This window comes from Pogoniulus pusillus, chromosome 4 (genome assembly GCF_015220805.1).
Source record: "Pogoniulus pusillus isolate bPogPus1 chromosome 4, bPogPus1.pri, whole genome shotgun sequence".
Classification (NCBI taxonomy): domain Eukaryota; kingdom Metazoa; phylum Chordata; class Aves; order Piciformes; family Lybiidae; genus Pogoniulus; species Pogoniulus pusillus.
In genome coordinates, this window is record NC_087267.1 from 2,206,968 (window position 1) to 2,230,029 (window position 23,062).

General features: G+C 46.0%; 1 protein-coding gene across 2 annotated transcripts in view; it reads right to left on the reverse strand.

The window, feature by feature from the left end:
- SYT1 (synaptotagmin 1) overlaps positions 1-12,889 on the reverse strand; it is a 384,974-nt gene extending 372,085 nt beyond the window's left edge. For both annotated transcript variants that reach the window (XM_064141971.1, XM_064141970.1), the window contains exon 1: positions 12,778-12,889. The gene's annotated coding sequence lies outside the window, so the exon portion shown is untranslated. The remainder of the gene's footprint in view (positions 1-12,777) is intronic.
- Positions 12,890-23,062: the final 10,173 nt, after the last annotated feature.

Here is a 23,062-nt window from a genome sequence, read left to right on the forward strand (position 1 = left end):
TTCAACACCTCCAGGGATGGCAACTCCATCACCTCCCTGGGCAGCCCATTCCAATGCCAATCACTCTCTCTGGGAAGAACTTCCTCCTAGCATCCAGCCTATATTTCTCCTGGTACAGCTTGAGACTGTGTCCCCTTGTTCTGTTGCTGGTTGCCTGGGAGAAGAGACCAACCCCCACCTGGCTACAGCCTCCCTTCAGGTAGTTGTAGCCAGCAATGAGCTCTGCCCTGAGCCTCCTCTTCTGCAGGCTGCACACCCCCAGCTCCCTCAGCCTCTCCTCACAGGGCTCTGTTCCAGGCCTCTCTCCAGCTTTGTTGCCTTTCTCTGGACACATTCTAGTATCTCAACATCTCTCTTGAATTGAGGAGCCCAGAACTGGACACAGTACTCAAACTGTGGCCTGACCAGTGCTGAGCACAGGGGAAGGATTTATCTCCAAACATTCTTTTTAAACCTAGACTCTTGCACAAAGTAACGGCACAGCTGAGACTGACGTATTCCCCAGAGCATCAAACAGAGCAACACTAACCTGCATCAAAACAAATCCCAGGCAGCTTTTAACTGGGCATTTCCAAACACACCATCAACCCTCTGTGGTCCAATTACTTTTGTTTGCAACTCTAAAAAGCAACTTTCAGCAGTAAGCACAGCCTAGTTTTAGACAACAGATCTAGGTCTCCTCTTCATAAAACTGATGCTATTGTGATTAGCACTAAGAATTTGGGTTCAAAAATCCCAAGTTGAGTTTTCAGCTCCTCACTAAGGACTTTGGCACATTGCTTAAAGTGTCCCATGTCAGGTCTCTAAAAATGAGTTGATTAAATGGCATTTTAGCTGTCCCTGAGTTTTTACAGTCACTGGGAAGGACCAGATAGCTCCAGTGAGTCTTGCATCAAGACAGATGCCTAAGGTAGGTCAAATGAATCACCTTCTGAGGGTATATTTAAACAAGATGAATCCTAACCTTAATCTTCCTGTGCCATTGATCCCCACCTGCCGTATGGGACCTAATGCTTCACCACATCAATAGGACACTGCTTTGATTGGCCCCTACGCAATATAAATGACCAACTGATGTGCACAGACTTGTACACTTGGAAGTCAATCCTAAAATCTTTACTTTAAATCTACAGGTCTACCATCAAGACAGGCTACTGTGCAGCTACAAGCTCTTCTTTTGATTTCATTTACTCCTTTATAAGATCCCACGCCAGAGTAGAATTAGATAGTCTACTGTATCAACTGCTCTTTGAAAAGGGGAACAGAAGTCTCCAATACTTAAATCAACCTGCAGACAGATAAACTGGCTCCTGTATTGGGGAAGTTGATGTAGCAGGACTTTGCCAATTCCTCTATCAGAGAAGCCCTTGAAACCACTTACTGTCATGAGGTAGCTAGTTTAAGTATTACTGAAGATGGAAAGAGTTTCTCTCCTTTATGCCACACAGTCAGAATTCCAACCCAATGCAAGGGATCCATAAAGATCATCTTGTCCAAGTCCTCTGCAGTCAGCAGGGGCATCTTCAACTAGAGCAGGCTATCCAGGGCCACATCAACTCTGATCCTGAATGTTCCCAGGGATGGGGCCTCAGCCACATCCCTGGGCAATCTGTTCCAGTATTTTACCACTCTCACTGTAAAGAACTTGCTTCTTATGTCTAACCTAAATCTACTCTGTTCCAGTTTCAAACCGTTGCCCCTTGTCCTGTTGCTACAACCGTTCTAAACAGTCCTTCCCCAGCCCTCCTGTAGGTCCCCTTCAGGTATTCAAATGTAGTCATGAAGTCTCTGGCAGGTCCACATCTCTCTTGTTGACTCCACGGGTGAACACAGGTGAGGTCTCATCAGAGCAGAGGGGCAGGATCACCCCTCTTGACCTGCTGGCCATGCTTCTTTTTGACACAGCCCAAGATGGGATTTTTTTTTCTGGGTTGCAAATGCCTATTGCTGGCTCACATGCAGCTCTCCATCCAGTGCTTTTCTGCAGGGCTGCTCTCAATTTCATTATCCCCCTAGCCTGTACTGAGATCAAGGATTGGATTGCCCCAACCTGGATGTGAGACCTTGCTGTTTGCCTTACTGAGCCTCATGAGGTTCTCCTTAGCCCACCTCCACCAGCCTGACCAGGTCTTTCTTGACAGCATCCCATCCTTCAGTCTTAACTCCATGACTCAGCTTGGTACTACCTGCAGACTTGCTAAGGGTGCACTCAGTTTCACTGTCTGTATCCCTGATGAAGGCATCAAACAGCAGTGGTCCCAGTACAGACCCTTAAAGGACACCACTTGCCACCCATCTCCATCTTGGCATCAAGATGTTGACCGCCACTCTTTGTATGGGCTTATTCTTATCTGCTGGAACAGTCAACCTATCAAATCCATAACTCTCCAACTTGGAGAGAATGAAGTTGGGGAACTACATTGAAGGCTTTACAAAAGTCCAGATAGGTAACATCTGTTGGTCTTCCCTTGTCCACTGATACAGTTACACCATCACAGAAAGCCACTAGGTTGGTCAGGTAGGACCTGCTCTTGAAGCCATTCTGGCTGTCTTGAATCACATCCCTGTCTTCCATGTGTTCTGGTACAGCTATGTTCCCTCCTGGCCACACAAGGCTAAAATCCAGCCCCTTTGTGCTGCCCATCTGCAAACAGTTCAGATCCCAGCTGTAAGCATGCCATCATGCATAAAACAGCTTCCTTCTGCAGCAAGCAAGTGGGTAAGCTGTCTGGCTAACTGGAAACTGCTAAGCAGATTACTGGGATACAGGAACTTTCTCCTTCTGTCTGAAACTGATAAATTCGCATCTTATACCAGGCTGAAAGTAAGGATGTTCTTAAGAGTAGCTTGGCCTTCCGGGATACAAGTGCAAATGGCCAGCCCATGTTGAGTGCTTCCATCAGGTGACATGGCCAAGGCCTTCTCCTTCAGATTGCTTTCAAGTCACTCTTCACCCAACTTGTATTTGTGCTTGGGATTGCACCAACCCATTTGTAGGACCTTGCACTTGGCTTTCATGGACTTCACAAGGTCAGCATGAGCCCACCTCTCAAGCCTGTCCAAGTCCCTCTGGATGGCATCCTTTCAATACAGCGTGTCACACAGCCTGGTGCCATCCACACACTTGCTGAGGGTGTACTCAATGCCACTGTCCATATGGCTGGCAAAGCTGTCAAACAGCACTGGGACCAGTGCTGACCCCTGAGGGATGGCATTTGTCACTGGTCGCCATCTGAACACTGCACCACTGACAACTCCAAAGGAGGCCAGCCTGTGAATTCCTTGTCTAGCAAGTGGTCTACCCTCTGAGTCCATACTTCTCCAACCTGATGATCAGGATGTCATGCGAGACAGTGCCAAACTTCTAGCTGGACTTGTGTGATGACATCAGCTGCTCTGCCCTCAACCAGTGATGCTGTAACTCCATCACAGTGCACCATAAAGTAAGGTACAATTTCCCCTTGTTGAAGCCATGCTGGCTACCATGAGTCATCTCTTCATCGTCCATATGGCTTATCAAGGACTTCAGGAGGATCTGCTCCAGGATCCTGCCAGGCGTAGATGAGAGATGGACTGGCCTGTAGTTTCCAGGGTCCTCCTTTTCTCCCTTTTTCAAAGATGGGGGTTATGCAATCATATCCCTAAGCACTACATTTACACAACTCTTTGATAGTTCCTGGAATGGAGGCACCACCACTTCTCTGGACAAGCCATCCCAATACCTTATAATCCTTTCAGCAAAGAAATTCTTCCAAATACCCAATCTAAACTTCCCCTGGCACAATTTGAGATCATTTATTTACGTCCTTGTTACTTCCTTGAACAGATCAACCCCCACACCTCTCTACAACCTCTTTTCAGATAGCTGCCGAGAGCAAACGAATGACAAGAGACATCAGGTCCTGTTTTAAAGAGCCTGCAGTGCAAACATTGCTTTTCACAAACACCAAGCAGCTCTTGATGAAACAGCTGCCACTGGTTACAACTCATATTTGGAATTCACCTGTTAAGAGGGAACAAGATGCAAGCTCTTGTCCCCAGTTAGTTTTTTTTTCCCTTTGGTTCAGTTTTCAGGGCTTCTTTGGGTTTTTTTCTTGGGGGTGGGGGATTTTCATAGAATCACAGAATGTCAGGGGCTGGAAGGGACCAACCTAGCACCCAGCCCTAGACCATGGCACTAAATGCCTCATCCAGGCTTTTCTTCAACACCTTCAGGGACAGTGACTCCACCACCTCCCTGGGCAGCCCATTCCAATGCCAATCACTGTTTGGCAACAACTTCCTCCTAACATCCAGCCTAGACCTCCCCCAGCACAACTTGAGACTGTGTCCCCTTGTTCTGTTGCTGGTTGCCTGAAAGAAGAGACCAACCCCACCTGGCTACAACCTCCCTATGAAAATTATCAATTTAATTTTCCTTTCACCTCTGTGGCATACACACATTTTGGAATCCTGTCAATGGGCACAGACATCATGAGCACTCTAGGAAGGAAGAAAAATGTTTTGGCTTCAGAGACACATCCTTCAAGAGCAACGTAGCCAGTCCCTACTGGGCCTGTAGGAGTCTGGTTCATCACACAGAATGAACCAGATTGGAAGAGACCTCCAAGATCATCCAGTCAAACCTATAACTCAGCCCTAGCCAATCAACAACACTTCCCCAGTGGAGACTTCCCCAGCTGTTGCTTTAGAAGTCAACTGACACTACAAGAGCAAACACTGCTAGGTTCACAAGTATGAGTCCTAGTTGTTTGAGAGTAGTAATAAATATTTTATTTCAATAGTATTCCTCTGAAATACTGATTTTCTTAGGAGGTTTCAGTCCTCACTCACCTGTAACAACACAGAACTTCCATCAATATTTATAATGAATATTTTTTTCTCGAGTAAACAGCTGACAGTGGTTAGCCAGTGTGCAACCTGCAGAGCCAATATTTGCATGCCAAATAAAGTGGGCCCAAGTCATTATTAGAAGGGGACATATATTTTGAAAATGACAAATGCAAGAAAGAACTAGAGCAGGTGAACTCTTTTAGCTTTGTCCCAGACAATTACTTGATGTTTTCACATGTAGCTTTCTCAGGAAGCTAAGAGAGCGCTAAATACACATTAACAGAGAAAACAAACCTTCCAATCCTATTATGTGGCATTGACAAAAATAGAACAAATACACTAGGTAAGAGCAGCAAAGGCCTTACACAGCTAGAGAGTAGCACGAAGCATTGACCTCTGTCAAGGGCACGTGGGTATTTCCTGGGGCGTCTCTGCTCTAACTAGCAGTCAACTAAAGCTTGAGGTAAGGAAGCTGAATCTGAAAAGACTGTGCAAGACAACTCATTATATGACAAGCAACTATGAAATGAAAACTATGGAAAAGATAAAAAAAGGCATCTGCTGACAGAATTTTCCTGGGGAAATATTAATATCCCAGATATAGTTATCAACTGTAACAATTTAACAAGCACATCTTTAATTAAACATGTAGGCTGTTAGAAGAGAAGCGAACTCTAATGTCAGGATGCAGAAATTCTGCAGTTCAAGTGTTACTCCAAAATGTATGTCCTTGAGTAGTCCAGGTGAGGATGGAAGTTGCATACCTTTGGCAATCCAGTGGCAAGCACCACTCCAAACCAAAATGTATGCGACTTCCATCCTCACCTGGACTACTCAAGGACATATCTCTGGCAATCCAGTGGCAAGCACCACTCCAAACCAAAATGTATGCAACTTCCACCCTCACCTGGACTACTCAAGGACATACTGTGCTAGTTTGAGCCTAGCTGGGATATTTTGGTGAGGAGAATTAGATGATAGGCTGTGCAAAGGAAACAATAGCAACAGCTGCTGCATTCATGAGCTTGCTGAGATGCATAAGAACAAGAACATAAGCATAGATAGGGCAGTTGTTTGCTCTATGTCTTTGTGGCTGCACCTCTCTCTCTAACCTAACCTGCTGTCTGTGTGACTAATCCTTCTGCTTCCTAACCCCCTTGGCCAACCCTCCAAAACTTACCTTGAACATAAGGCAAAGTCTGGGGTAAGGTAGAGGGGTGGGGAAGAGATGGAAGGGTGGTTGAGAGCCCCTTCTGGTGACTGTTTTCTGGGAGGGCTGTTGTGTTTCTGTATTACTTTTTAACTTGAACGTTTCTGTCTACAGCTGTAAATATTGTAACTATCTGCTTCTATGTTGTGCTAAGCTGCAAATGTAAAGCTTCATTCTCCAATTTCCAGATGGACTGAGTCTAGTCTGGCTGATTTTCTCAAGTGGGGGAGTCAGGGAGCACCCAAACCATCACACATAGTTTTAGCAATACAGTGGAGAGACTCTGCAAGATAACTCTTTCTTGCTACTCCAGCACAGCTGTGGCCCTCTCACAAGAGACACCTGTTGTGTGACCAGTACCATCAATTAACTAATGATTGCCACCTGCAAGGTCAGTTTCAGAAGGGGTTTGGAAGAACACAGTCCTTCAGATGGAGAATTGCAAACTAATTAAGGCCTGTGACCAGTACCATCAATTAACCAGCCATGACTCCACACCTGGGAAGACAACATGGTAGATTCTCTCTGACTCAGGTTTATGTTGGTGCAAAGCAGACTGGTGACAGGTTTCCCTGGCTCAGATGCCAGGCACAATGATTGCCACTTGCAAGGTCAGTTCCAGAAGGGGTTTGGAAGAACACAGTCCTTCAGATGGAACCTGGTTGATGGAGAACTGCAAACTAACTAAGGCCTATTTACATAAGTCCAGGCCAGACCACTGGGAGACATGATATCAGTCATCCCACACTGAAAGCGAAACAGGCATTCTCTTTTTAAACAGAACTCCTCTAAGACAATTTATAGGTATAGGACACATCAGAGGGACAAAAAAATTGAAAAACAATCAAAAAAAAAAGGCAAGCAAACCTAATACCAGGTTTGCTGCTTGGGGTTGTTGTGGCCAAAGTGTAGAACCCTGCACTTGGCCTTGTTCAATCTCATCCTCTGGCCTCTGCCCACCCATCCAGCCTGTCAAGGTTCCTCTTCACAGCTCTCCTACCCTCCAGCAGATCACAAAAGTGTTATGGTTCATTTTCTTAAAACACCTATTTTAGATGTAGTAGGATGAGAAACCAAATTAGATCAGTCGATAATAGCACTTTTTCCAACTTTGACTCTGATTTTTGTGCCAAACTGAATAAATACTCATGAATATGGATTCTGCATTTTATTCCAGATCACTGTTAAAGATAATGACTAGAGTTGGAATAATGGAGATGGCAATTCCTCACACACTAGCTCATCTGCAATCTATTAAGTAAAAAAAAACACAACTAATCTTTAGCATAGATAATAACACTCTTCTACCATACAATGAGACCACCCTGAGCTAAATCAAAAGGTCTTACAGAAATCAAAACAGAAAGCTTATCACTTTGAGAAATAGAAGGGGGGGGGGGGGGGGGGGGGGGGAAGGCAAAACCACAAAAAACAAGGCAAACAAAACACCAGGTTTTGGGTAGAACTGAATAGTCAGAGAAAATAAGGAGAGTAAGCAGGATTGAGTAAGGAGGCACAGCTGCAGATGGGTGGCTGGCAGAGAAGCGGAAGGAGTTCTGAGCTGTGCAGGAAGGCAGGCTGCTCAGCCCTGGGAACAAGCAATGTTGAGGCTAAATTGTTGCAAAGGGGGATTAAGAAGGGTAGTTGGTAGGGTCTGACCATCACGCATCACATGGATGTAAGCCTGGTGTCTCTCCCTCTCCTGCACAGACTAGAAGAGAGGCCAACTCAACTCACCCCACATCAGTTCCATAACTATTTTGTTTGGACTATTCCACTACTAATCTTTAACACTCAGATACTTGTCAGTAGATTGTGCCTTCTATAAAAATCTCACACCACTAAGCTTTCCTTAAGTCACCACCATTTGCCTTATAGTAAATAAGCCAATACACTCAAATTGCCACAGATTCTACTAAGAATTCCTCACGGTTCAAAGCTTTGATGATAAAAAGCAACTAGAGATAGATTAGGAAGAAAGGTTCTCTACAGCTCTGGAAAAAAACAAAAAACAAAACCCTTTTTCTAGAAGTATGCAACTAATTAAAACTACATGTTACAGAATCAAAATTAACCAGGTTGGAAAAGACCTCTAGGATCATCCACACCAACCTATTACCTAACTCTAATTAACTAAACCATGGCACTAAGTGCCTCATCCAGTCTCCTTTTAAACACCTGCAGGGATGGTGACTCCACTACCTCCTTGGGCAGCCCATTCCAATGCCAAGCACTCTTTTTGTGAATAATTTCTTCCTAATGTCCAGCCTAAGACTGCCCTGGTGCAGTTTGAGACTGTGATCATTAAGTGTTCCAAATAAGAGAAGTTATCTCTAATGGCCACTTGCCAGTGATGTACACAAACATTTTGTAGAAGAGTATTACTGTTAGAGACAAGGTCCTGAGGCAGCCAAAGCACTTCTTGAGACATCCAGAGGGCAGGGATGCCATCCAGATGGACCTGAACAGGCTGCAGAGGTGTGCTCAGGCCAGCCTCATGACATTCAACAAGGCCAAGTGTAAGGTCCTGCACCTGGGTGGGCACAATCCCAAGCACAACTCCAGGCTGGAGGTCTCTTCCAACCTGTTTTTTTCTATGATTCTAGGATTTCTTGTGACACTGATTTGCTCTAGGTGATCCTGCTCTGGCAGGTGGGCTGAACCAGATGATCCTTTGCGGTGGCTTCCAGCCCCTGACATTCTATGATTATTAAAATTCATATGCTCTTTGGTTTGGAAGACTCATAAATATTAGTAGCTTATCAAATAACTACATGGCACAGAGGACATCTAGATTTACTTTTTTGTGACACATCTCTCCCAGCAGCTTTTAAGGATGGTTAGAAAAAGAGAAGTGGCACCCTGAGTTGGCAAGCCTTTGAGAATTTAAAAGGTGGCAGCATCACTCCCTCTAGGTTGAAGAAGGAGAAGTGTTCTGTGCCTGCTGTTCCAAGGAAATAACCTCTAGACCAGTAGTGATAAAAAAACAACAAGCAATGCAGGTTAAGAATGATAATCAACCCTATTATAAGCATTTACAGTAAACAGACAGCCCAAGAAGAGCTACTCATTAATTCACAGGGGAAAGTAAACAGAAAAGGCAGCCTCTAAAATGCTCTGATTAGATATTTGTCAACAGCAATTATTAAGGAGCAGCTTTACTGCAGATCCTATATAGCTTTTGGTCACTGTATGTTTCAAGACATTAAAAAAAAAGGGGGAAAAAAAACCCAAACAGTTTTTTCCCCCTAAACCAGACAACTTTTTCCACCCTCTTTGTACATATCACTTGGCTACTCCACGTAGCACCTGTAAAAGATTGCCTGTAGCCTGCTCTTATTCCCTTACCAAAAGAAATCTCTGAAGAGCCTTTGTCAGTCGCCCTCCTCTTAAGGCATTCAGCTTTGGCATTTCTGCATAAGATGCAACACTAAAACCAGGATTTCCTAATCCTCCCTCTTGCTGGGGTGTATTAGGAAGCAGTAAAGCCTGCTCCAGCAAAGATGACATTTGTACATAACGATCCTGAAAATATTTGTTAACATAATGCTTTATTTATTCTGTCTGGCAAATGCTTTTTTTTTAACCTCGAGTATCTTTAGTAAATGTCAGCAGTAAACACAAAATCATAGTTGGCTAACAAGCCTCCCTTATGTGTACTTCTAATTAGGCTTCTCCTTAGATACCAAGGAACGTTTAAAACAAACATTCTATAGAAAACCAAAGTAAACCAAGCAAAGTATTTCTCTCTGTAAAACTGCACCTTTACACTGCCACCAGCACAGGGAAAGAGCTCACAGTACACACACGTCACAACTGCCCCCCGTGCTTTTCTTCTGGATGTACACACATATTTCCCTCTCCTTTTCCATCATATTGCAAACTTTGATGTCTCCTCTGCAGCAGGTACCACGAGGCCACACACAGCCTTTATTCAGAACACAGTCCCTAGTAAGAATTGATCTTAATTGCATGTTTAAATGCTTATAAAAATAACTAAGTGGACATTCACACAGAAGTGTTTTTTCAAATGCAGTTGGTTTGCTGAGAGGACAAGAAAAGGCTGCCATAATAAAACAAGACCTTCGTTTTCCCGCAAGGAAGCATCAGTTAACTGGGTTCTATGTGGGGCTGAGTGGATTAAAAACTTCTGCCAAAAACCTAAGCTGCTCTTTTCTACTTGTTACAGCCAACCCTGCAAAAAGGCCATAAAAATTGATTTTATGTTTCCGGTCTCCCTATGCTAGCTGCAAAAGTATAGATTTTTTTTTTCCTCCTAGGTTCCTGACAAACAGAACATTGCCTTATCTCACACCTCCTCAACTACCACGCTTACCGACACCAAACATCTTTTGGGCTCTTATGGCAGATTTAAGTTACGATTAAGGCGAGAGGACATTTCAGACTTAAATCAAATACCGGTTTGTATCTCTAGTTTTAAAGGGCTTCTCGCCCATCAGTGTTACAGCGAAGGCTAGACCTCACTTACACTGCAATATAGGGCACACATGGTGAACGACTATTAGACCTGCACTGTTAGTCTGAGAGCTACCTCTTTAAATTCCAGTCTCAATCCTTAAAATGGAATTAGCATCTTTTGCATCAAAGATTAATAAGGCTCACATAGGCACTCTTAATGTGAAGGGAAAATTGGCTTGTATGAAATGGCTACACTGGAACATTTTATACTTTTGCAAGTGCAGGAGTATGATTATTTCCTACAGTATGTCATTATCTTCTGCCCTGTGGTTCTTCTTTAAATTATCTCTTCTCACTCGAGCTGCCTACACTATGTTTTTAAGCCATATAGTTTCAATTTATGGATTGCATGCATGCAAAATTTGAGCAACTGTACCACAAGCCAAGTAATAGACCACATTAAAGTATATTCTCCTCAGATGCTACTAATAGAACTACAATTTCAAGAAGGTCGAAAGAAAAAGAAAACCTATATGCATTTGATTCTTAAGACAGAAAAATCAGGTCACTTGTTTTCAAGGCAGGCAAGACGATACCATTCTAGACACGCATGGAATTTCCTTCTACTTTTTCTGAGCAGATTTAACCATGGCAGGAGATGTCATTTCATATCCTCGCAACACAAATTAGTTTGATTCCTACATGTCTGTGTACCCAAAAGCTCCCTCTCCCCTTTTCAGGGTCACTCCTAAAACAACTGCTCATCTGTAACTTTAGATGTCAACCTACCCCTCGGGTCTACAACTACCATCTTCTGTTTCTTAGGATGAAGTAACTCTCTTTGACAACAAAGCAGTTTTGACAGGGCGAAATAGATTAACACGCAACACGGACAGTACACTGCATAGCTGCTCAGAGGATCAATATCGCCGCTGCTGATTAGTAGTCTAGCTGTGGTCTACAACATGTATGTGCATCTACAATCACTCTACCGACCTTTACACAGGGAATATTATTTCAGAGACAGTGAAATATGATTGCACTACAGCATTTTGCATTGAGTTGACAAAACAATAAATGCAGAGCTCGTCCTCCACCCGCAAATAGCTATTAAATAAGGAAAATAAGACTTGACAGCACCCAGACAATCAAAAGAAAAGATTTATTTGGATGCTAACATCTGTTCTTGAGATTGTGGCCAAGTGCTTTTCTGTGCTCATTTTGGACTCCACTTGGAAAGCTTTTCAGTTACATTTACCTAGAGATTTCTCTCTACCGCTTCCCACCTGACAGGAATCACTCAGCTGGGTCTGATGAATAACAGCAAAAGGCAGCTTGTATCAGAGATGATTGAATTACAGATTGTTGAAAGTGCCATAAAGGCTCATTCCAACGACTACGTTTAATTTACTTGCTGTACTGACTACCAGAAGCCGGTAGTCGTTTGATATCTTTATTTCAGGAGACTGGAAACAATAGAAATATTAACATTCTTTGCCACTTCCTTAGTACTCTGCCTAGTAGAGTTTGATAGACAAAACGAACTTTTAAACAGAGCGCTGATCCATACCTTGTGTGCACATAAGCCAAACTATAATACACCCAAAATCAAAGCCAGGTAAGCAGCATCAAGTAAGAAGAATGAAATAATGTCCAAAGAAAGCAAAATGAAATTGCACGTAAAGAAAATGCATTCGCTTGACAGCCTCGCTAAGCAACCTAGGAAAGACCTTTTGCGAATTGATACACAAACGAGGAGATGCTGCCCAGCGGGCAGAAGGGAAGGTCACAGCTCGGGAGCCGCGAGAGGCACACCTGCGTGTCCCACCGCCCCCGCACAGAGCGCCCGCCGGGACGGACCACCCTGACCACGGCGGGGGCACCACGGCGGCAGCAGCCGGGTAAAACCCGGAGAAACAACTTGGCCCAGCGACCGCCTAGACGCTGGCTCAGGGCAGCGATGAGAAGGAAAGAAGGGGGAAGCGAGAGAGGGTGGAGGAGAGGGGGAGGGAGAGAAGGCGGACGGCACCCCGCTCCCAGCGGCGAGGCGAGGAGGGGGGCGACGGTGAGGCACCGCGGGGGCGGGGGGCGCGAGGGCCCCCTTTGTCTGAGTCGCCCCCTCCCTCCCCCCCCCACAGTAACCGCCCCGGGGGTGGGCCTCCGCCCCCCGGCAGCTGCGGGCAACGCCGCCGGGCAGGCGGCGCCGCCAGCCGCCCCCGGAGCATGTGTTCGCCTCTGCCCGCGCAACGGGAGCCCCCCCCGCCCGCAGACCCCGCCCGGGCGCGGCGGCGGGCAGCCCCGGGGCGCTGCCTTACCTGGGAGCCCGTGCAGGCGCCGCCGCTTCGTCCTTCAGCCTCTCCCCGCGGCACCAACCGCCGAGCGCGCGGCCCCTCCCGGGGCGAGGCTGCGGCGCGCGGCGGGGCGCGCGGCCAACCGCCCCCGCGCGCGGCACGAAGCTGCCCCGGCCCCGGCCCCCCCGCGCTCAGCGGGCTGGCGGCGCGCGGGCGCGAAGTTTCGGCGGCGGCGGCGGCCACCGGCGGGCAGGGCGAGGCGAGGCGAGGCGGGTGGGGAAGGAGGCGGCACGGGGGCTGCGCGGCGCCGGGAGCGCCGCCACACTGCAGCGTCTCCAGGAATCCCTCCCGCGAGAAGCAGCCCATCACCCCCGGCCCGCCACCCTCATTGGCTAGGGGGCGGGCAGACGGGCTTCGCCAGCCAATCGCCCGGCGCCCAGCATGGGTGGAGCCGCCGCGCCGGCCTCGCCCATCCCGCGGCCGCCCGGTGCCTGGCCGCCCCGTCGGGCGGGGCTGGGCAGAGGCAGCAGAGGCGGGGGAGGTTTAGAGAGGCGGTGAGGATGGCATCCCCGCGCATGGTATCCCCGCGCATGGTGGCCGGGGCTGGCGCTGGGTCCGCCGCGGGGACAGCGGCTGGCGGTACTAGGCGCCGTGCCACAGACGCGGCGATCCTCGAGTATCCCGGGTGCCCAGGGCAAGGCGCGGCGCTGGCTTTGGGCTGTCAGGGCGGGGGCGCGGCGGGAAGAGGAGGTGGCGATGGCCCCTCCAGGGGCTATTGTAGGTCCCCGGTACTCGGTACTTTTGGGGATGCCGCGGTATGCAGCTTTCCCCCTGCGTCGGGCCCTTGAGCAGCCCGCCCCGGGGAGTCAGCACCGAGCCACTGGGCTTAGGCGAGAGCAGAGCATATCGCGTGTTCAGGTAAGGATATGTAAGGGTTAACTCAATTCCCTTGATCCATCCACTCTGAACGCAAGCTTTGATTAACATTGGTCTGCGAAATGTAACTGTAACAAATTCAATTAAGGGAAGCACATTTCTCCAACTTTTAATTAGATCTACTCTATTTGTCTAATGTTTAATATAACATAAAAAGCTGCCCAGGTTCCAGAGGGAGGTAGAAATAGGTTTAGATGTAAGCTTAGCTTTTAAAAACAAATGAACTAAAGTTCTTTGTTCCTCAGTTGCATCAATGCCCTTAAAAGCACAAGAGGAAAACATATTTTTACCTGCAACATTGTAAAAAATAATAGTGTGGTAATTATGTAAGAGCTTCCCCTCACCTATAACTGGGCATAGGATGCCAAACAGGTCAGAGGTTCTAGCCCAAGTTTGTTCACAGTGGTACAGGATCTTGCTGAATTACTGGTTTTTGTAAGAAGACTTAAAGCAGTTATGTGTTGCACAACAATTTAGTTGTTTCACTGTGCACACAAGAGTGAAAGTTAACTAAATTACATCTTAATATGACAAATAGCAAACGTTGGCAAAGAGGTGAGCCCATATGCCATTCTTGGCAGGTAACTGAGAAAGTCAAGAAGCTCCCAAGGACATCTTGGAAGTGACTTGCTATGCCTTCACCAGAACATCATCCTGCCATTCCCTGCTCATAGTTTTGTCTTGGTGTATTTGCCTCTAAAACTCACAGCCATTTTCCAGTTCAGTTCAAATACACATTTATGGGTCACATCAGTTCTTAGGTGTGTTAGTCACAATACGAATTTGTCTTGTGTGGGCATATTAGGTCACGAGAGGGAAACAGGGAAAGGAGAGCAAATATTGGCTGCTGCTGAGTTGTGGGAAGGAGGAGATGCCATAATTTGAACTGCATATGTAGAAGTGGTCACCTCTGCCCTGGTTAACCCTGTATGACTTAAATTTGGCTGTTGATTCCCCTATACAATAGATATCAAGGTCTATCTCTTCTACAATCCTTTATCTGGTCAGTTAAAACCCCCACGTATTTCAGTGCTAGTGAGGACATGACGCTGTGTTCCTAACAGCCACGCAGCCATAAGTCTGTGGGAGTCAGGCGTTTGCAAGGCATGACACATCATACTCTGTCTTAGTATTTGAGCAAAGCCAGGAAACGTCACTTAAGCACCACAGCCCTCTCTTAGGGTATAGGCAGTGAGGAACAGATGTGCTGTCTAGTAGTAGCCCTGAAAAGTACGTGCAGACTTTCTGACTCTCTGACTGTGGCAGGAACCATACATAATTATTCTCTACTCCACCTGGAGTATTGCGTCCAGTTTTGGAGCCCCTCTTCCCCTGTGCCAGAAAGTATCCAGAGAAGGGCCACGAGGATGATTAGAGGGCTACAGCTCCTCTGCAATGAAGACAGACTGAGAGAGTTGGGGCTGTTCAGTTTGGAGAGGAGAAAGCTCTGAGGTGACCTTATTGTGGCCTACAAGAAAGCTGGTGAGGGACTTTTTAGGGTGCCAGGTAGTGATAGGACTGGGCAATAGAGCAAAACTACAAGTGGGTAGACTCAGATTGGATGTTAGGAAGAAATTCTTCATGATGAGGGTGTTGAGATACTGCAACAGGTTGCCCAGGAAGGTGGTAGAAGCCCCAGCCCTGGAGGTTTTTAGGGCCAGGTTGGATGTGGCTGTGAGCAACCTGATGTAGCGTGAGGTGTCCCTGCTCATGGCAGGCAGATCGGAGCTAGATGATGCTTGAGGTGCCTTCCAGCCCTGACAAATTCTGTGTTTCTCCTATACTAAAAATAAAATGGCAGGCATGGTAGGGGGCTGGAGAGGTGGTAGGAGAGATTCCCCTTGAAGCTTTTCTGAGCTTCATGATTTGCAATTCAGAAATTGCTGTAAAAGTTTCTTTCTTTGTAGCACACATGCTTCCTTCAGTTCCTTTCCTGCTCAAAAGCTTGTTCCTACAGAAAGAGATCTCCAGTCCTTTCAACAGACCTTATTCCACTACTGCATTCATAAGGAAATGGACAGTTTCTGTCCAGCCGTGGTGGTTGATAGCACCAAAGGAACTTTTGGGAAACTTGAGGGATGACACACATGTCCTGAATAGACAGGAACACACAAAAGAGCTCAGGAGCTGTTTGATGAATGCTTAGAGGGCTAGCAAGATGCTAGCCACTAACCTCATGAACCAGAAGATGGTTGTATTTATTATTGTCGTATCTTCCACAGTTGTCTTCCAAGGTGTCCTGTTATGACAAAAGGGGAAGAAACATGCAGAGGCAGGAGAAATTATGTTCTGAACCTGCAAAACACTCCATTTTTGTTCTTAATGTGCATTAGTGCATCAAAAATACAGTTTTAAATAGTGTCTACCGTTCAGACTTTGCATCAGGCTCTTTGCAACTAGACTCTGTTATGTCCTTCACACTTGTTGGCTTTAATGTAGACTTTGGTCCAGTGATACAGCAGCATTTAAGAAGAATAGGAATGAAAAAAGAAGATCAGAAGTTATGCAATGTTTATCTTTGCCATTTTTGTTTTTTACTGTCTGTATCCTGTGACTTCAAGATAAACTTCAAGACTGGAAAGCAATATGAGCCACAAGAACTAGGGTTTGAAGGTGAAAGACTCCTTGTTTGCTGCATAAAGAAGGAGAAGGCCTGGGCTAAAGCAAACGAACCCAAAATGTTCTCAAGCCTGTCCTCACAAGTTTTGTCATGTAAAGAGCAGATGTTGAACTAAGGCAAATACAGGAGCAAGTGCAGTTGTAGCACATCAAAATCACCGTTCAGGGCTCTGACCATCATCAGTTTCCTTTTGTATAGTGACCTTCATATGACCAAGTATCACAGGCACTGCAACTAGATAAGCAAGACAGGAAGTCAGGCAAATCAGGAGGGCAAAATCATCAGCAGGTAACTGATATTGGTGGCATATTAGTTTATTTGTCAGGCAGAGATTAGAACTAAACTAACAGGGGTTGAGCTGCGACTGTAGTGATGGTCTTGTGTCACAAAAAATCAGAAGTACTTATTTTTAACAAAGATTCTCTCTACCTTTGTCCTCCATTGTCATTCTATTGCTATTTTTCCTTTGTTTTGGTCTTTCCTATCCTCACGTTTTAAGAGTAGTTTGTATGCCTGAAGACAAGGGAATTGCCTTTTGCTTAGCACTGGTTAGACCACACCTTGAGTACTGTGTTCAGTTCTGGGCCCCCCAGTTTAGGAGGGACATCGAAATGCTTGAGCGTGTCCAGAGAAGGGCAACGAGGCTGGGGAGAGGCCTTGAGCACAGCCCTACGAGGAGAGGCTGAGGGAGCTGGGATTGGTTAGCCTGGAGAAGAGGAGGCTCAGGGGTGACCTTATTGCTGTCTACAGCTACCTGAGGGGAGGTTGTGGCCAGGAGGAGGTTGCTCTCTTCTCTCAGGTGGCCAGCACCAGAACGAGAGGACACAGCCTCAGGCTGTGCCAGGGGAGATTTAGGCTTGAGGTGAGGAGAAAGTTCTTCACTGAGAGAGTCATTGGATACTGGAATGGGCTGCCCAGGGAGGTGGTGGAGTCGCCGTCCCTGGAGCTGTTCAAGGCAGGATTGGACGTGGCACTTGGTGCCATGGTCTAGCCTTGAGCTCTGTGGTAAAGGGTTGGACTTGATGATCTGTGAGGTCTCTTCCAACCCTGATGATACTGTGATACTGTGTGATACTGTGAAGATGGCAGAAATGGACTTCCTATAGTATGAGTTTGAGCAAATGTTTCTGAAACTTCTTTTAGCAGATGAAATGCCTGCTATTGATTTTTTTTTTACCCAGCTGACTGGGAATCCAAGGGCTGGTATGTTAGGCTGAAAAGTAAAAACTTGGAATCCCATTTTAAGTCACTGTCATCCTACCCTTGATTTTTGACCATTGATTTACGCAGTGAAGTTTCCACGGTATATAGACCGGTTAGTGATGTATTCAGAAGGCACATTCTTAGTCAGGAAGCCAAACCTCCATCAGGAAAATGTGAAAGATATGAAAGCAAAGTAAGGAAGCTCAGTTCCAAAAGTGAGAATTGACCTTCATTAGAGTTAATAAACACTGGGATAACTGTTTAACTGTACACAACTAACAAATGCATCATATGTAGTTAGCCTTTGAAGGTGATTTTTAGAGCAATGTGGTAGACTGTGAGTTGTGTGGAGGGAGTGGAGGACAACTGTTGGGGTTTTGGTTTTAATTCTGGGTAAAATCAATATCTGAATCAAGTAACTTGTTACTCCACTGACTGATGTTTGAGTGTGTCATTTGATGTCACTGTTCTCTTGTGTTTGATCTCTACACATCTGCTTCTAAATTGTTTAGTCAGAGATGGTTTTTTGGTCTGCAGTTGCGTAGCAGTCGACACAACAGAGTCGACACAACATGACTCCTGCTCTGTCATCCAGGCTCCTGGGCACTATGGCTGCATAAATGAGATTGAAAGCAGAAACACATTTTTACAGGGGAGTGTTGAAGTGCAGTCAAAGCAGCCTGCACATGCTTTGCACAAGTGGCAGCTGTGTAGCCCAAGGACACATCTGAGTCAGGCTCAGTCTGTTCCCCTGTAGATGGTGCCCCTAGTTCAGGGATTCTCTTTTGGGTTGACAACACAGCATCCCTAATCTTTCTTGCCACCTAGAATGTAATTTTTCACCAATTTTTCACCCTGAGGTGGTGGTACTCCAGAAAAACATTTATTTCAGTGTGAGTAGGACAAACTGGACTGAGTCCTGATTTTATTTTCAGGCAGAAGCTGCTATATAAAATGACAAACTACCTGAACCATTACAGAATCACAGAATCTGTCTGGTTGGAAGAGACCTTAAAGATCATCCAGTTCAACCTTCCACCCAGCACTGATGGGTCAGTGCCAAACCATGTCCCTAAGCTCCAGGTCCACATGCCACTTGGACACCTCCAGAGAAAGTGCCACTGGCCTGGGCAGACCATTCCAACATTTGATAGCCCTTTCAGTGAAGAAGTATTTCCCAACATCCAGCCTAAACCTCCCTGGCACAGCTTGTCACCATTTCCTCTGGTCTTGCTGCTTGCCATCAAGGAGAAAAGGCTGCCCCCTTCTCCCTTCTGGTGGTTGTAGAGAGTGATAAGGTCTCCCCTCAGCCTCCTCTCCTCCAGACTGAACACCTCCAGCTCCCTCAGGCACTCCTTATAGCCCCTTCATCTGCCTCATCATCCTTCTACAGCACCTCAATGTCTTTCCTATAGTGAGTAGCCCAGAACTGAACACAATGATGGAGGTGTGGCCACAGCAGTGCTGAGCACAGGAGGATGATCACCTCCGTGTTCCAGCTGGCCACCCTGTTTCCAATACAAGCCAGGATGCCATTGGCTTTCTTAGCTACCTAGCCACACTGCTGACCATATTCAGTCCACTGCCAACCAGTACTCCCAGGTCCCTAGAGTGGCCAGATCTTGTTGCTGTCCAATCTTAGGGATAGTGTAGTAAATTCTGTCATCTAATTATTCAGATCAGGGATGGAGAAAAAAATGGGAAAGAGTTCCTAGGGTTAAAAACTAGTTAAGGTATTTTATATTTCAGAAAATACTTTTGCATATCAATAGCCTGATGAGTAGTTCTCAAGGGAGTTTGTTTTCCTGTAGTTCAGGCTGCTGTTTCCATGCAGGGGCACTGTGAAATGATACTAGCATTTATATATGACATGCCAAACCATACAACTGTCAGGATTACTTTTTTTCCCCTCCTATACTAGTCACCATTTCATAATATTTGGTTTTATTAATACATTTACTTCTTTTAGAGAAAGGCAGACAGTGTAGAATGCTGATGTTTAGCCTACTGTTGCGCTTAAAATCTTGCAAAACACATGGCTAAATGAACTGGAAATTCCATATCATTACTGATAATGATTCCATATCATTTATGAGGAGAGGCTGAGGGAGCTGGGGGTGTGCAGCCTGCAGAAGAGGAGGCTCAGGGCAGAGTTCATTGCTTGCTACAACTACCTGAAGGCAGCTTGTAGCTAGGTGGAGGTTGGTCTCTTCTCCCAGACAACCAGCAACAGAAAGAGGGGACACAGTCTCAAGTTGTGGCAAGGGAGGTCTAGGCTGGATGTTAGGAGGAAGCTGTTGTCAGAGAGAGTGATTGGCATTGGAATGGGCTGCCCAGGGAGGTGGTGGAGTCGCTGTGCCTGGAGGTGTTCAAGAAAAGACTGGCTGAGGCACTTAGTGACTGAACAGGACTGGGTGCTGGGTTGGACTGGATGATCCTGGAGGTCTCTTCCAACCAGGTTGATTCTATGATTCTAATATCATCAGGAGAAAATCTTTTTTGATGTCAGTTCCTTCACAGCTGTGTTTTAGCCAGTTTCAGTCCTGTCAGCTACTTACTTTTGGCAATTCTGTCAGCAGTACATTTGGTTTGCAAGTGAAAAGGCTCTGTTCCTTGCCCGTACTGCTTTTTCTGTAGCACTGTGCTTGTTTGGGCCTAGCTGGGATATTTTAGGGAGAAGGCTGTTGGAAATAGTAATATTAAATGTAGTGATTCTATAGAATTGTCTGAATATTATACACTGGAACATAATCCATGGACAGGCGAGAGTGGACAAGCTCAGTAAGTGCTGAGATAAGATAAAACAGAAGGTTGGGATGACCTCAGAGAATGGTGCAACAAATACAAACAAATGTAAGGCTGGAGCCTGTGGTTTTTACCTCTCTCTGCTGACTTAGATTGCTTAGACACAATGTAGGTGTTGTTGATTGAATATGAATAATATCTACACCAATTAGTGTGCAATTTCTAACCCAAGTGCATGTAACCAATTGCAGTTCAATACAATTTGTAGCCTTCTGATGAAAGGTATATGACACAGGTTTGGAATGCAATGAATAGATTGGGTTGGAATTTGCTTGCATCAAGCATTCTCCCTGTCTCTTCTGATGCCTGTGGCATTCAGCACGTGGCAATAGGCTGTGAAAAGGAAACAATGGTGATGTCTGCTGCACTCATAGGCTTGCTGGGATGGAGAAGAACAAGAACACAAACATAGATAACAGAGTTGCTCTTTGGCTTTGTCTGCTTCACATTTCTCTCTAATCTGCCATCTATGTAACTAATCCTTCTGCTTCCTAAGCTCTCTGGCCAATCCTCCAAACTCACCTTGAAGGTAAGGCAAAGTTTGGGGTAACATAGAGGGATTGGGAGAAGGTGGAAGGGTGGTTGGGAGCCCCTCCTGGGGACTCAGGTTTCTGGCAGGGCTGTTGTGTTTCTGTATTCCTTTTTAACTTGTCTACTTCTGTCTGTAACTGTAGATATTGGAAACACCTGCTTGTATCTTGTGCTAAGCTGTAAGTACAAAGCTTCATTCCATTTCCAGCAGCTGAATCTAGTCTGGGTGATTTTCTTAAGTGGAGGGAGGGGCCAGTAACACCCAAACCATCACAAGCATGTGCCATGGCCTGTAAATTACATGAGCAGAAGAAGGGAATAGAGCTCTCTGGCTGAAACAATGCTGTTAAGATGATACAGTCAATGGTAATGTCTCTTCTGCAAGCCTTGAAAGATATTTGTCCATGTCAAAGCAGAGTTTTTAATCGTTACAATATGTTAATGTAAAAAAAAAAAAGGCCTTTGTTGTTTTAATGGACTTACAGAAAAGAAATAAAATTCCTACCCAGTGGACCTAATTTTCTCCACAGTTACCTTGGGGCTCAGGTACAGGACATCACAAGGAGGCTGCCTAAGCTAATTCAGCTCTCTGGTTATTACCTGCTGCTGGTTGTCCAGGCTAGCAGTGATGAAGCTGACAAGAAACACAGCAGGATAATTAAAAGGGAATTCCAGGCTCTGGGTCGATTGATGGGGTAGGAGCACAGATGGTGTTCTGCTCAGTGGCAGGGATGGATACTGAAAGGTACAGGAGCATTCACCTTATCAATAAATGGCTCAAGGCCTGGTGCCAGCAGTGTAATTTGGGGTTCTTTGACCATGGAGCAACCTTTACTGCACCTGCTCTGCTAGGCTCAGACAGGATCCAACTATATAAAAAGAGCCAAAGAATCCGAGCACACCAGCTGGCAACCCTCATTGAGAGGGCTTTAAACTAGGTTTGAGGGGGAAGCTGAGGAAGACAAGCCAGGGTCAGGGGTGAAATCAACAGCCCAGCTGAAGTGCATGGACATTAATGCACACAGTATAGGCAACAAACAAGATGAGTTGGAAGCCTTAGTGCAACAGGATGGTGCAAAAAAGTTGGTGAGGGGCATGGGCATAGCCCTATGAGGAGAGGCTGAGGGAGCTGGGGGTGTGCAGCCTGCAGCAGAGGAGGCTCAGGGCAGAGCTCATTGCTGTCTACAACTACCTGAAGGGAGGTTGTAGCCAGGTGGGGTTGGTCTATTCTCCCAGGCAACCAGCAACAGAACAGAGAGACACAGTCTGAAGTTGTGCCAGGGGAGGTCTAGGCTGGCTGTTAGGAGGAAGCTGTTGCCAGAAAGAGTGATTGGCATTGGAATGGGCTGCCCATGGAGGTGGTGGAGTCACCATCCCTGGAGGTGTTCAAGCAAAGCCTGGATGTGTGCACTGCTCTCTTAAAAACACAGTTCCTACAACTGCTAGCTTCTGTAGATTGAGTTCTCTTAGGGACCAAAAGAAGTTCACTTAGCTGAGCATAATTTTATTTCAAGTGCTGAGTTTAAATATCAGATTTTAAGGAAGCTGAGATTCCAGCTGCACACCGTGGAGATACTTCCATACTTAATAGTTTTTGCTTAGTCTGGGGCAAATCTTCTCCAGCTGCTCATGAATCTGTGAATGAGAATTTCCTATCACCATTTCCCTTTTAACCTCCTTAGTTTCTAGTCTTCTCACCTATCTTCTTGCTGTTGGGGCAAATTCTGTTTAACATTGTAATGGCCAACCCTCCAAACTCATCTTGAATGTAAGGCAAAGTCTGCGGTAAGGTAGAGGGGTGGGGAGAAGGTGGAAGAGTGGTTGGGAGCCCCTCCTGTGGGCTCAGGTTCCTTGGAGGGCTGTTGTGTTTCTGTATTACCTTTTTAACTTGTCTACTTCTGTCTATGCTGTAGATATTGGAAACACCTGCCTGTATGTTGTGCTGAGCTGTAAGTATAAAGCTTCATTCCATTTTCAGCAGCTGAGTCTAGTCTGGGTGATTTTCCTTAAGTAGGGGGTGGAGCAGGTAACACCCAAACCATCACAAGGGTTTAAGAGCTGTGCACAGGGAGATGTTAGCTTATGGCTGGATGCAGTGATCTTAAGGTGTTTACCGGCCAGGTGATTCAATGGTTTCATAGAATCAACCAGGTTGGAAGAGACCTCCAAGATCATCCAGGCCAACCTAGCACCCAGCCCTAGCCAGTCAACCAG